The sequence below is a fragment of the Lissotriton helveticus genome, chromosome 7 (genome assembly GCF_964261635.1).
Source record: "Lissotriton helveticus chromosome 7, aLisHel1.1, whole genome shotgun sequence".
Lineage (NCBI taxonomy): Eukaryota > Metazoa > Chordata > Amphibia > Caudata > Salamandridae > Lissotriton > Lissotriton helveticus.
In genome coordinates this window covers 1,130,515,669-1,130,529,834 of record NC_136068.1, presented here as the reverse complement: position 1 = coordinate 1,130,529,834, position 14,166 = coordinate 1,130,515,669, and positions in this window count along the sequence as shown.

Sequence of the window (14,166 nt, the reverse complement as noted above, 5' to 3'; positions counted from 1 at the left end):
TATGGAGAGCAATATAATACCACGTTACGTCTATGCGATATTCAGGGCAATATACATAGAATCACGGCAGCGCTCTTACCGTAAAATGTTAGGATGTGTTTCTGTGGGGCAAATTTAAAAGACAACATCAGTCGTATACTAAGGAGAGACATAGTGATGCCACGTTGCACCTTGAGCGATATAATTACCTAAATGTTCGAAGATGTGAACGTTGAGAGTCAGGTTTCACAGGACTTTGTTGCTTCTCTATGTTCTAAAAGTATATAATAGAACGGGGGTATTTTTAGTTATTATTTTAACATTCTCAACATTCCCAATATTCATGGAGTTGCACCATCACTCTTACCGTGAAATTTGGCGATGCAAGTGAGCTATGACTCTCGGTTTCGTGAAGGCATGGCGACGGTTCCGCAGGTAACAGCCCAATGGATGTAACCGGTCTACAGACTTTAGGCGCCTTTTATATGAGAACGATTGATTCGCGCAGTTCTAATGTGGCCATAGAGAGAGGACTTGATTTCGGAACGTGAAGCCGGGAAGAAATTCGTTTACGTCCCGACATGTAGTGGCTATGGAAAGCGGACTACAGATATGACGACGGTGCACCGATTTTGTCATAAGGAAAAGGGGGCTTCAGTCGGGACGCTGAATGATAGGATAGGGTTTGTTTACATCCCAAGATGTCATGAGTATAGAAAACAGACTACGGCGATACGCTGGATTTGCTACTTAGGTGACAGCTGTACCTAGAAGTTTGGTGTATAACTAACTTCTATAAGTGCATTAAACAATGAGGTTATTTATAAAGGGAGCCGCAATAGTACACAGGTAATCATGGTGATATCTAAAAAGTCCATCATTCAAAATGTAAGCAGACATCTGTGACAAAATAAAATTAGTTACTCATTCGTTATGCACAGCAGGCATTGGTATACCTAAATTCCATATCTGTCAGAGGTGCAAGAAGCCATATATAACATTCACATAATTTCTGCTACTTTCTTGTGCACATCCACAGGTGATATACATGTAACTATGTACTCAGTTTATCTATAATTTGCTTAACATAGTTCTTACAGTAGGCATTTTCATACACAAATGAACAAGGCTCATTATATAATTGCCCGGTCCCATGAGACCGTTCTTTACAGTGTTAAGCATAAACATATGGTAAACTTCCCTCTTCTTCCGTATCTTATCACAGCAGAGCCCTGCTGTGGGTATGATTTTTTCCAATATAAACCACCTAATGTCCTCAGGTGAATGGTACTTTTCTAAGAAATGGGTAACCAATGGTGCTGTGAGCTTTTTAGTACATATCGCAGATCTATGCTCTGTAAGGCGGGTATTCATGGATCGGGATGTTTCTCCAATGTAGGCTTTTTTACATGGGCATAACAGGAGATATATCAGGTTCTTTGTTTTACAGTTAGTAATGCCCTTGCTTGCTACAGTAATGCCATTATGGGTTATAGAATTACCTTCAATGCACATAGTACATGACTTACACCCACCGCATTTGAAATTACGATGAATAGGTCGGGAGTCTGTGATGCTCCGTTGTAATGTTGGTTTTGGGGGAGGCATATTCTCGACCGCACTACTATGTCCCTAATGTTTTTATTTTTTCTATAGGCAAACATAGGATTTGCAGTTGGTCTGATTGTGTTCTGTTTATATTTAACAGGAGCTAATAATCTGCGAATTTGTTCGTTGAGAACTGAGTGTCGTGTCACAAAGACCAAGTTGTTGTCAGCAGCTTTAGTGTTTCCTGATAGCAAATGTTGGCGGTCAAAAAACCGTGCCCGCTTGTATGCCTCACGAATTACTCGATGAGGATAACCTTGATTTTTAAATTTGATTTTCATGTCTTCACTGCGGCGGTCATAATCTGTAATTTTGGAACAATTACGACGTAGTCGCAAAAATTGACCAAAAGGGATGGCATTTTTCTGTTTAAGAGGATGGTGACTGCTGTGATGCAAAATTGTGTTACGCGCTGTGGGCTTGATATACAAGTCAACGTAGAGGGCGTTGTTTTCATGTTTTAGCATAATGTCTAAAAATTGGATTTCTACGTTACTATGATGTGACGTAAATAGCAGGTTGTCATCACATAGGTTTAGCCATTGTACGAATTCTGATAAAGTATCCTGGTCACTGTCCCATATAAAGATGATGTCGTCTATATAGCGTGACCACTGGATTACTGTCTCAAAAAACAGAGCTTCTTCTTTGAAAATAAATTGATGTTCAAAGAAGGTAACATATATATTCGCTATAGTAGGGGCACAAGATGTGCCCATACTAACGCCTTTAGTTTGCTTGTATAAGGAGCCGTTAAATTCAAAGATGTTTTCAGTCAAAATGATGGATAAACAATCTATTATGAATTTACGGTTGCAGTCCACTTGGTAGATCTCAATAAACCAACTAACCGCGTGTAGTGCTCCTTCATGTGGTATATTCGAATAGAGGCTTTCAACATCAAGGGTAACTAGCCATTGTGTATGTGGATTAAAGGGGGTTCCCTCAAAGTTGTTAGTGACTTGGGAGGTATCCTTAATGTATCCCGGTGTATCTTGGATGTGGGGTCGAAGGATTGCATCCAAGTATTTAGATATGGGTTCTGAGACAGAACCAATACTACTCACTATTGGTCTGAAAGGTGGATTCCTAGTGTCCTTGTGGACTTTCGGTGTCCCATAAATACATGCAAGCTTAGGATTTTCCACATTAAGATAATCATATTCTTTTTGACAGATGATATCATTATCAAGAGCTTGAGTTGTAATTCTGAGTATTTTTGATTTTGTAGAACTCGTGGTATTTTTGTTTATTTTTGAGTAAAATCTCGTGTCACTCAGCATCTCATTCATTTTACTAATGTAACTCGAAGTGTCCATAAGGGCAATGCCTCCACCCTTGTCACAATTTTTTATTGTGATATCTGGACAATTTTTAAGAGTGTTCAATGCTTGATGCTCTTCATAGGTGATATTGAAAGGAGTTCTAGGAATAAATTTAGTAGCTGTTACCAATTTATTGTAAACAATTTTTTCAAAGATCGTTGATGGATTTTATACCACATCAGATGATACCACCTTTGACCCTATTTCTAACCAGTTCAGCAAACCACCTGTTAGTAACGTTACCACCTTTTCCAATTCATCTGATTCAGACAGTGAAGGAGGATCCTTTACCTCAGACCAACGAGGGCAAGGATCAAGAAACAACCAAAGTGGACGTCCTTTTTTAGGCAGACGCAATCCCTACAGAGGGAATTGGAGACCGAGATACCAAAATCACAATTATCAATCACAGAATTTCCAACAACCTATCCAATACTTACTACCTGTTCAATACCCGCACCAATACCAGGGACCTCCAATGATGAACCCCAATCAATATCTAGAGACCCGGAATGCCCGATATTGGAGGCAGTAGATACCATCCCAATCTTCAACTTGAGTAAAATAGTTGTTGATTCTTCAACACTATCTTTACTATCCAAGGGCCTATCCTTTGTCCCCCACTCCGGTGTAAACAAATTTGAACTGTTCTCGGACCTTATGGCCTTTCTACGGAAAATTAGGCTAAAATTCTTTTTTTCTGAAAAACAATTTGAGTCACAGGCCGAGAATAAATCAGGATTGGCACCGAAATCAGTTTTTACACCTATGCTTGATCAAGTCGCACCTGAGGTTGCGATCTTTGAAAAAATTGTTTACAACAAATTGGTAACAGCTACCAAATTTATTCCTAGAACTCCTTTCAATATCACCTATGAAGAGCATCAAGCATTGAACACTCTTAAAAATTGTCCAGATATCATGATAAAAAATTGTGACAAGGGTGGAGGCATTGCCCTTATGGACACTTCGAGTTACATTAGTAAAATGAATGAGATGCTGAGTGACACGAGATTTTACTCAAAAATAAACAAAAATACCACGAGTTCTACAAAATCAAAAATACTCAGGCTTACAACTCAAGCTCTTGATAATGATATCATCTGTCAAAAAGAATATGATTATCTTAATGTGGAAAATCCTAAGCTTGCATGTATTTATGGGACACCGAAAGTCCACAAGGACTAAGAATCCACCTTTCAGACCAATAGTGAGTAGTATTGGTTCTGTCTCAGAACCCATTTCTAAATACTTGGATGCAATCCTTCGACCCCACATCCAAGATACACCGGGATACATTAAGGATACCTCCCAAGTCATTAACAACTTTGAGGGAACCCCCTTTAATCCACATACACAATGGCTAGTTACCCTTGATGTTGAAAGCCTCTATTCGAATATACCACGTGAAGGAGCACTACAGGCGGTTAGTTGGTTTATTGAGATCTACCAAGTGGACTGGAACCGTAAATTCATAATAGATTGTTTATCCATCATTTTGACTGAAAACATCTTTGAATTTAACGGCTCCTTATACAAGCAAACTAAAGGCGTTAGTATGGGCACATCTTGTGCCCCTACTATAGCGAATATATATGTTACCTTCTTTGAACATCAATTTATTTTCAAAGAAGAAGCTCCGTTTTTTGAGACAGTAGTCCAGTGGTCACGCTATATAGACGACATCATCTTTATATGGGACAGTGACCAGGATACTTTATCAGAATTCGTACAATGGCTAAACCTATGTGATGACAACCTGCTATTTACGTCCCATCATAGTAACGTATAAATCAAATTTTTAGACATTATGCTAAAACATGAAAACAACGCCCTCTACGTTGACTTGTATATCAAGCCCACAGCGCGTAACACAATTTTGCATCACAGCAGTCACCATCCTCTTAAACAGAAAAATGCCATCCCTTTTGGTCAATTTTTGCGACTACGTCGTAATTGTACCAAAATTACAGATTATGACCGCCGCAGTGAAGACATGAAAATCAAATTTAAAAATCGAGGTTATCCCCATCGAGTAATTCGTGAGGCATACAAGCGGGCACGGTTTTATGACCGCCAACATTTGCTATCAGGAAACACTAAAGCTGCTGACAACAACTTGGCCTTTGTGACACGACACTCAGTTCTCAACGAACAAATTCGGCAGATTATTAGCTCCTATTGGTACCTGTTAAATATAAACAGAACACAATCAGACCAACTGCAAAAGCCTATGTTTGCCTATAGAAAAAATAAAAACATTAGGGACATAGTAGTGCGGTCGAGAATGCCTCCCCCAAAACCAACATTACAACGGAGCATCACAGACTCCCGACCTATTCATGGTGATTTCAAATGCGGTGGGTGTAAGTCATGTACTATGTGCTTTGAAGGTAATTCTATAACCCATAATGGCATTACTGTAGCAAGCAAGGGAATTAGTAACTGTAAAACAAAGAACCTGATATATCTCCTGTTATGCCCATGTAAAAAAGCCCACATAGGAGAAACATCCCGATCCATGAATACCCGCCTAACAGAGCATAGATCTGCGATACGTACTAAAAAGCTCACAGCACCATTGGTTACCCATTTCTTAGAAAAGTACCATTCACCTGAGGACATTATGTGGTTTATATTGGAAAAATCATACCCACAGCAGGGCTCTGCTGTGATAAGATACGGAAGAAGAGGGAAGTTTACCATATGTTTATGCTTAACACTGTAAAGAACTGTCTCAACTCAGAAATACTATGGGACCGGGCAATTATATAATGAGCCTTGTTCATTTGTGTATGAAAATGCCTACTGTAAGAACTATGTTAAGCAAATTATAGATAAACTGAGTACATAGTTACATGTATATCACCTGTGGATGTGCACAAGAAAGTAGCAGAAATTATGTGAATGTTATATATGGCTTCTTGCACCTCTGACAGATATGGAATTTAGGTATACCAATGCCTGCTGTGCATAACGAATGAGTAACTAATTTTATTTTGTCACAGATGTCTGCTTACATTTTGAATGATGGACTTTTTAGATATCACCATGATTACCTTTGTACTATTGCGGCTCCCTTTATAAATAACCTCATTGTTTAATGCACTTATAGAAGCTAGTTATACACCAAACTTCTAGGTACAGCTGTCACCTAAGTAGCAAATCCAGCGTATCGCCGTAGTCTGTTTTCTATACTCATGACATCTTGGGATGTAAACAAACCCTATCCTATCATTCAGCGTCCCGACTGAAGCCCCCTTTTCCTTATGACAAAATCGGTGCACCGTCGTCATATCTGTAGTCCGCTTTCCATAGCCACTACATGTCGGGACGTAAACGAATTTCTTCCCGGCTTCACGTTCCAAATCAAGTCCTCTCTCTATGGCCACATTAGAACTGCGCGAATCAATCGTTCTCATATAAAAGGCGCCTAAAGTCTGTAGACCGGTTACATCCATTGGGCTGTTACCTGCGGAACCGTCGCCATGCCTTCACGAAACCGAGAGTCATAGCTCACTTGCATCGCCAAATTTCACGGTAAGAGTGATGGTGCAGCTCCATGAATATTGGGAATGTTGAGAATGTTAAAATAATAACTAAAAATACCCCCGTTCTATTATATACTTTTAGAACATAGAGAAGCGCAAAGTCCCGTGAAACCTGACTCTCAACGTTCACATCTTCGAACATTTAGGTAATTATATCGCTCAAGGTGCAACGTGGCATCACTATGTCTCTCCTTAGTATACGACTGATGTTGTCTTTTAAATTTCCCCCACAGAAACACATCCTAACATTTTACGGTAAGAGCGCTGCCGTGATTCGATGTATATTGCCCTGAATATCGCATAGACGTAACGTGGTATTATATTGCTCTCCATAGTATACGACTGATGTTGTCCTTTAAATTTCCCCCACAGAAATACATCCTCACTTTTTATGGTAAGAGCGCTGCCATGACTTTATGTATAAGTGGTTACTTTGGAAATATCATAACAATAATTAAACATACCCTTGCTCTACTATATATTCCCTTAGAACATAGAGAAAAAACAAAGTTCCGGGAAATCTATATCTCGGCGCTTACATCTTTGAACGCTTGGGTAATTATGCATATCTGGCTTTCTATATTATATGGGCTATAATTGGCATCACTATTACTTTTCATAATAAATGACTGATGATGTCCTCTGACTATCCCCACAGAAACACATCCTACCAACCGCTACATAGCAGCTCCTTAAACATATGATCACTGCAACTTTAAGGTAAATAACAGAATGCTTTATTTAGCTTAATTTACTAGAAGTGATCTTGACCATTATAGGGGACGAATGACCTGTCAGCTTGTACGCTATAGGACTAGAAAGTAACTTCCGTCATTCCTACAAGCCCGTTATATCTACGTTGCAAATATTACTATACAGCCAATTGGAAAGTAATGTAATCTGCAAGGGAGAAATGAGCAGCCCTTTTTAGAAGTAATCATGAATATCCTGTAGACATTGTTATATTTTACTTTATTATGCGTACACAGGCTGTTGTTAAATAATATTGCTCCCTTGTACAGCAACATGCAACTTTAATCATACACAAATATTATAAGTAGTAAACTATACACCGTGGTTATTCTCCTTCATAGCCATCTATCTGTCCGCAAGTAATGAATGGTGACACCCACTAGAAAATTCTGCCAGCAGATTGGGGTATACATCGCTTGTAAGTATATATATATATAAATATATATACACCATCTGATATGGTGGATGCTACATTGAGAATATTGAATCATTCAGAATCCAAGTGGATAATAGGGTACATTCCTAATATAAAATCGCATTGGTATACACTAAAATGCTTAAGGAGGTTATGGAATTTGTATACAAGGAATCATTTCGTGCTTTTGAAGTAGTAGGATGGAAATCATAACGAAAGAATAGCTCTCAACTGAACAAATGGATACAAAGTTACATTTGTTATGTACATAGGCAATTGTCTCGCATATGTGTCTCTCTCGATATGATATGTAAACAAATCAGCGACTGGGGAAAATGGGGAATATGTCTGTATAATTTGTACACAAAGTCTGTTTGATTTATATTCACATGTATATATAGTATGTATCACTGTCTCACTCTTACCCACACTGTTTTTTAATATTTGTAGTGCAATACATGACCACCTGAGGAAGGCTAACCGGCCGAAACGCGCGTTGTGGATAACCTTGCCGTATTGCATACATCACTCGTCTGGTTTTATGTGTTATGCTTGTTTGCAAATAGTTTTAATGTACCAAATCTATGAACTATAAATCAGTGTCAAAACGAACTCAATTAGATAATGAAAAACAGAAATATATGTATATAAAGTATAATTTTGAAATAATAGAAAATAGAATTTTACTTGATTAAATAAAAGTATACAATTTAATAGAATTGCACTTGTGGGTAATCAGTCTGTTCACTGGGTTCTTATGGTGATTACAACAATTTGTTGTGTATAAATGTGTATTCCTACTTGACTATAGTCCTTTACCAAACTGTTTTAGTTTCCCTATGTATAGCAAGTATACCATTTTTGATATATAGGGGTCCCCTTCTTTCCAAAGTGTTGAATCTCATAGCCTGTTCTATGAGGGGAGTTAATTGTTAGTTGTTTTTACCTACGACCCCACTATCCCTGTCCATACTCACATCTTAGAGATTTATGCTTGAGACAGTTCTATGTACATATTGTAAAATTCATCTTCTGTTATGTTGACAAGTAAATGTCATCTATAATTAATTGCCAGTGGTTTGCCTTCCTCCTATAGGGTCTGAACTTATAATATACCGTTTCCATCTGAGCCCCGATCACCGAGACATACATAGTGTCTAATATGGCCACCCTCCAGACATTCGGGTTCAGTGATGCCGACTTTATAAGTATGGTGGGTACATCGGCATCATTCGACCATAGAACACCCTATGATACAGGGAATAATACTGAACTTAATCAATTGTCAGCGCTTAGGAAGAAAACTAAGCGCATTGAGCTACATGGAGAATTTATGCTTAAATATCTTAAAGCTGGTATAATCCCACAAGGACTACAAATCAAAAACATTCCAGGTCTTTTTGCTCATATTAAAGCTTTCTTAGAGAGATGGTCTCAAATAGCTAATCGCTGCTCACGAGACCTTATGATGCTCATCGTAGAGACAGCTAAAGACCTTATGCTACAACTCTTAAAAGAAATTGAGGAACTTGAGAGTAAAATTAAATCATCTCCAGCAATAACTGATGCAAAAAAAGCACTGGAAGATATAGAGAGTGAATTGAGCTCCTATAATGAGTACCTAATTAAAAGAAAGGCTGATAAATTGCAAAAAGACATAAGATTCTTTAGTAAAGAGCGAATCTACCCATATTTGGTTGATAGATTTTATACCACATCAGATGATACCACCTTTGACCCTATTTCTAACCAGTTCAGCAAACCACCTGTTAGGAAATTTACCACCTTTTCCAATTCGTCTGATTCAGACAGTGAAGGAGGATCCTTTACCTCAGACCAACGAGGGCAAGGATCAAGATACAACCAAAGTGGACGTCCTTTTTTAGGCAGACGCAATCCCTACAGAGGCAATTGGAGACCGAGATACCAAAATCACAATTATCAATCACAGAATTTCCAACAACCTATCCAATACTTACCACCTGTTCAATACCCGCACCAATACCAGGGACCTCCAATGATGAACCCCAATCAATATCTAGAGACCCGGAATGCCCGATATTGGAGGCAGTAGATACCATCCCAATCTTCAACTTAAGTAAAATAGTTGTTGATTCTTCAACACTATCTTTACTATCCAAGGGCCTATCCTTTGTCCCCCACTCCGGTGTAAACAAATTTGAACTGTTCTCGGACCTTATGGCCTTTCTACGGAAAATTAGGCTAAAATTCTTTTTTTCTGAAAATCCATTTGAGTCACAGGCCGAGAATAAATCAGGATTGGCACCGAAATCAGTTTTTACACCTATGCTTGATCAAGTCGCACCTGAGGTTGCGATCTTTGAAAAAATTGTTTACAATAAATTGGTAACAGCTACCAAATTTATTCCTAGAACTCCTTTCAATATCAACTATGAAGAGCATCAAGCATTGAACACTCTTAAAAATTGTCCAGATATCACGATAAAAAATTGTGACAAGGGTGGAGGCATTGCCCTTATGGACACTTCGAGTTACATTAGTAAAATGAATGAGATGCTGAGTGACACGAGATTTTACTCAAAAATAAACAAAAATACCACGTGTTCTACAAAATCAAAAATACTCAGACTTACAACTCAAGCTCTTGATAATGATATCATCTGTCAAAAAGAATATGATTATCTTAATGTGGAAAATCCTAAGCTTGCATGTATTTATGGGACACCGAAAGTCCACAAGGACAGTAAGAATCTACCTTTCAGACCAATAGTGAGTAGTTTTGGTTCTGTCTCAGATCCCATATCTAAATACTTGGATGCAATCCTTCGACCCCACATCCAAGATACACCGGGAAACATTAAGGATACCTCCCAAGTCATTAACAACTTTGAGGGAACCCCCTTTAATCCACATACACAATGGCTAGTTACCCTTGATGTTGAAAGCCTCTATTCGAATATACCACGTGAAGGAGCACTACACGCGGTTAGTTGGTTTATTGAGATCTACCAAGTGGACTGCAACCGTAAATTCATAATAGATTGTTTATCCATCATTTTGACTGAAAACATCTTTGAATTTAACGGCTCCTTATACAAGCAAACTAAAGGCGTTAGTATGGGCACATCTTGTGCCCCTACTATAGCGAATATATATGTTACCTTCTTTGAACATCAATTTATTTTCAAAGAAGAAGCTCCGTTTTTTGAGACAGTAATCCAGTGGTCACGCTATATAGACGACATCATCTTTATATGGGACAGTGACCAGGATACTTTATCAGAATTCGTACAATGGCTAAACCTATGTGATGACAACCTGCTATTTACGTCACATCATAGTAACGTAGAAATCAAATTTTTAGACATTATGCTAAAACATGAAAACAACGCCCTGTACGTTGACTTGTATATCAAGCCCACAGCGCGTAACACAATTTTGCATCACAGCAGTCACCATCCTCTTAAACAGAAAAATGCCATCCCTTTTGGTCAATTTTTGCGACTATGTCGTAATTGTACCAAAATTACAGATTATGACCGTCGCAGTGAAGACATGAAAATCAAATTTAAAAATGGAGGTTATCCCCATCGAGTAATTCGTGAGGCATACAAGCGGGCACGGTTTTTTGACCGCCAACATTTGCTATCAGGAAACACTAAAGCTGCTGACAACAACTTGGTCTTTGTGACACGACACTCAGTTCTCAACGAACAAATTCGGCAGATTATTAGCTCCTATTGGTACCTGTTAAATATAAACAGAACACAATCAGACCAACTGCAAAAGCCTATGTTTGCCTATAGAAAAAATAAAAACATTAGGGACATAGTAGTGCGGTCGAGAATGCCTCCCCCAAAACAAACATTACAACGGAGCATCACAGACTCCCGACCTATTCATGGTAATTTCAAATGCGGTGGGTTTAAGTCATGTACTATGTGCATTGAAGGTAATTCTATAACCCATAATGGCATTACTGTAGCAAGCAAGGGCATTAGTAACTGTAAAACAAAGAACCTGATATATCTCCTGTTATGCCCATGTAAAAAAGCCTACATAGGAGAAACATCCCGATCCATGAATACCCGCCTAACAGAGCATAGATCTGCGATACGTACTAAAAAGCTCACAGCACCATTGGTTACCCATTTCTTAGAAAAGTACCATTCACCTGAGGACATTAGGTGGTTTATATTGGAAAAAATCATACCCACAGCATGGCTCTGCTGTGATAAGATACGGAAGAAGAGGGAAGTTTACCATATGTTTATTCTTAACACTGTAAAGAACGGTCTCAACTCAGAAATACTATGGGACCGGGCAATTATATAATGAGCCTTGTTCATTTGTGTATGAAAATGCCTACTGTAAGAACTATGTTAAGCAAATTATAGATAAACTGAGTACATAGTTACATGTATATCACCTGTGGATGTGCACAAGAAAGTAGCAGAAATTATGTGAATGTTATATATGCCTTCTTGCACCTCTGACAGATATGGAATTTAGGTATACCAATGCCTGCTGTGCATAACGAATGAGTAACTAATTTTAATTTGTCACAGATGTCTGCTTACAGTTTGAATGATGGACTTTTTAGATATCACCATGATTACCTGTGTACTATTGCGGCTCCCTTTATAAATAACCTCATTGTTTGATGCACTTATAGAAGCTAGTTATACACCAAACTTCTAGGTGCAGCTGTCACCTAAGTAGCAAATCCAGCGTATCGCCGTAGTCTGTTTTATATTCTCATGACATCTTGGGATGTAAACAAACCCTATCCTATCATTCAGCGTCCCGACTAAAGCCCCCTTTTCCTTATGACAAAATCGGTGCACCGTCGTCATATCTGTAGTCCGCTTTCCATAGCCACTACATGTCGGGACGTAAACGAATTTCTTCCCGGCTTCACGTTCCGAAATCAAGTCCTCTCTCTATGGCCACATTAGAACTGCGCGAATCAATTGTTCTCATATAAAAGGCGCCTAAAGTCTGTAGACCGGTTACATCCATTGGGCTGTTACCTGCGGAACCGTCGCCATGCCTTCATGAAACCGAGAGTCATAGCTCACTTGCATCGCCAAATTTCACGGTAAGAGTGATGGTGCAACTCCATGAATATTGGGAATGTTGAGAATGTTAAAATAATAACTAAAAATACCCCCGTTCTATTATATACTTTTAGAACATAGAGAAGCAACAAAGTCCCGTGAAACCTGACTCTCAACGTTCACATCTTCGAACATTTAGGTAATTATATCGCTCAAGGTGCAACGTGACATCACCATGTCTCTCCTTAGTATACGACTGATGTTGTCTTTTAAATTTCCCCCACAGAAACACATCCTAACATTTTACGGTAAGAGCGCTGCTGTGATTCTATGTATATTGCCCTGAATATCGCATAGACGTAACGTGGTATTATATTGCTCTCCATAGTATACGACTGATGTTGTCCTTTAAATTTCCCCCACAGAAATACATCCTCACTTTTTATGGTAAGAGCGCTGCCATGACTCTATGTATAAGTGGTTACTTTGGAAATATCATAACAATAATTAAACATACCCTTGCTCTACTATATATTCCCTTAGAACATAGAGAAAAAACAAAGTTCCGGGAAATCTATATCTCGGCGCTTACATCTTTGAACGCTTGGGTAATTATGCATATCTGGCTTTCTATATTATATGGGCTATAATTGGCATCACTATTACTTTTCATAATAAATGACTGATGATGTCCTCTGACTATCCCCACAGAAACACATCCTACCAACCGCTACATAGCAGCTCCTTAAACATATGATCACTGCAACTTTAAGGTAAATAACAGAATGCTTTACTTAGCTTAATTTACTAGAAGTGATCTTGACCATTATAGGGGACGAATGACCTGTAAGCTTGTACGCTATAGGACTAGAAAGTAACTTCCGTCATTCCTACAAGCCCGTTATATCTACGTTGCAAATATCACTATACAGCCAATTGGAAAGTAATGGTATCTGCACGGGAGAAATGAGCAGCCCTTTTTAGAAGTAATCATGAATATCCTGTAGGCATTGTTATATTTTACTTTATTATGCGTACACAGGCTGTTGTTAAATAATATTGCTCCCTTTTATAGCAACATGCAACTTTAATCATACACAAATATTATAAGTGGTAAACTATACACCGTGGTTATTCTCCTTCATATCCATCTATCTGTCCGCAAGTAATGAATGGTGACACCCACTAGAATATTCTGCCAGCAGATTGGGGTATACATCGCTTGTAAGTATGTATATATATATATATATATATATATTCACTGAAAAAACCATAGGTTTTACACACGTTATAGTTAGGAAGTAGCATTTACAAAACCTATGAAATTCACTGAAAAAACCATAGGTTTGATACCAGTTATAGTTAGCTGGAAATTTTACTGATATAAAACCAATGAAATTTCACGTTATAGTTAGTTGGACTCACTATAACTTGCGCGTGTAATGCACTGCTGATGACGTCACATATTACATCACTCATGACATCACTGATGA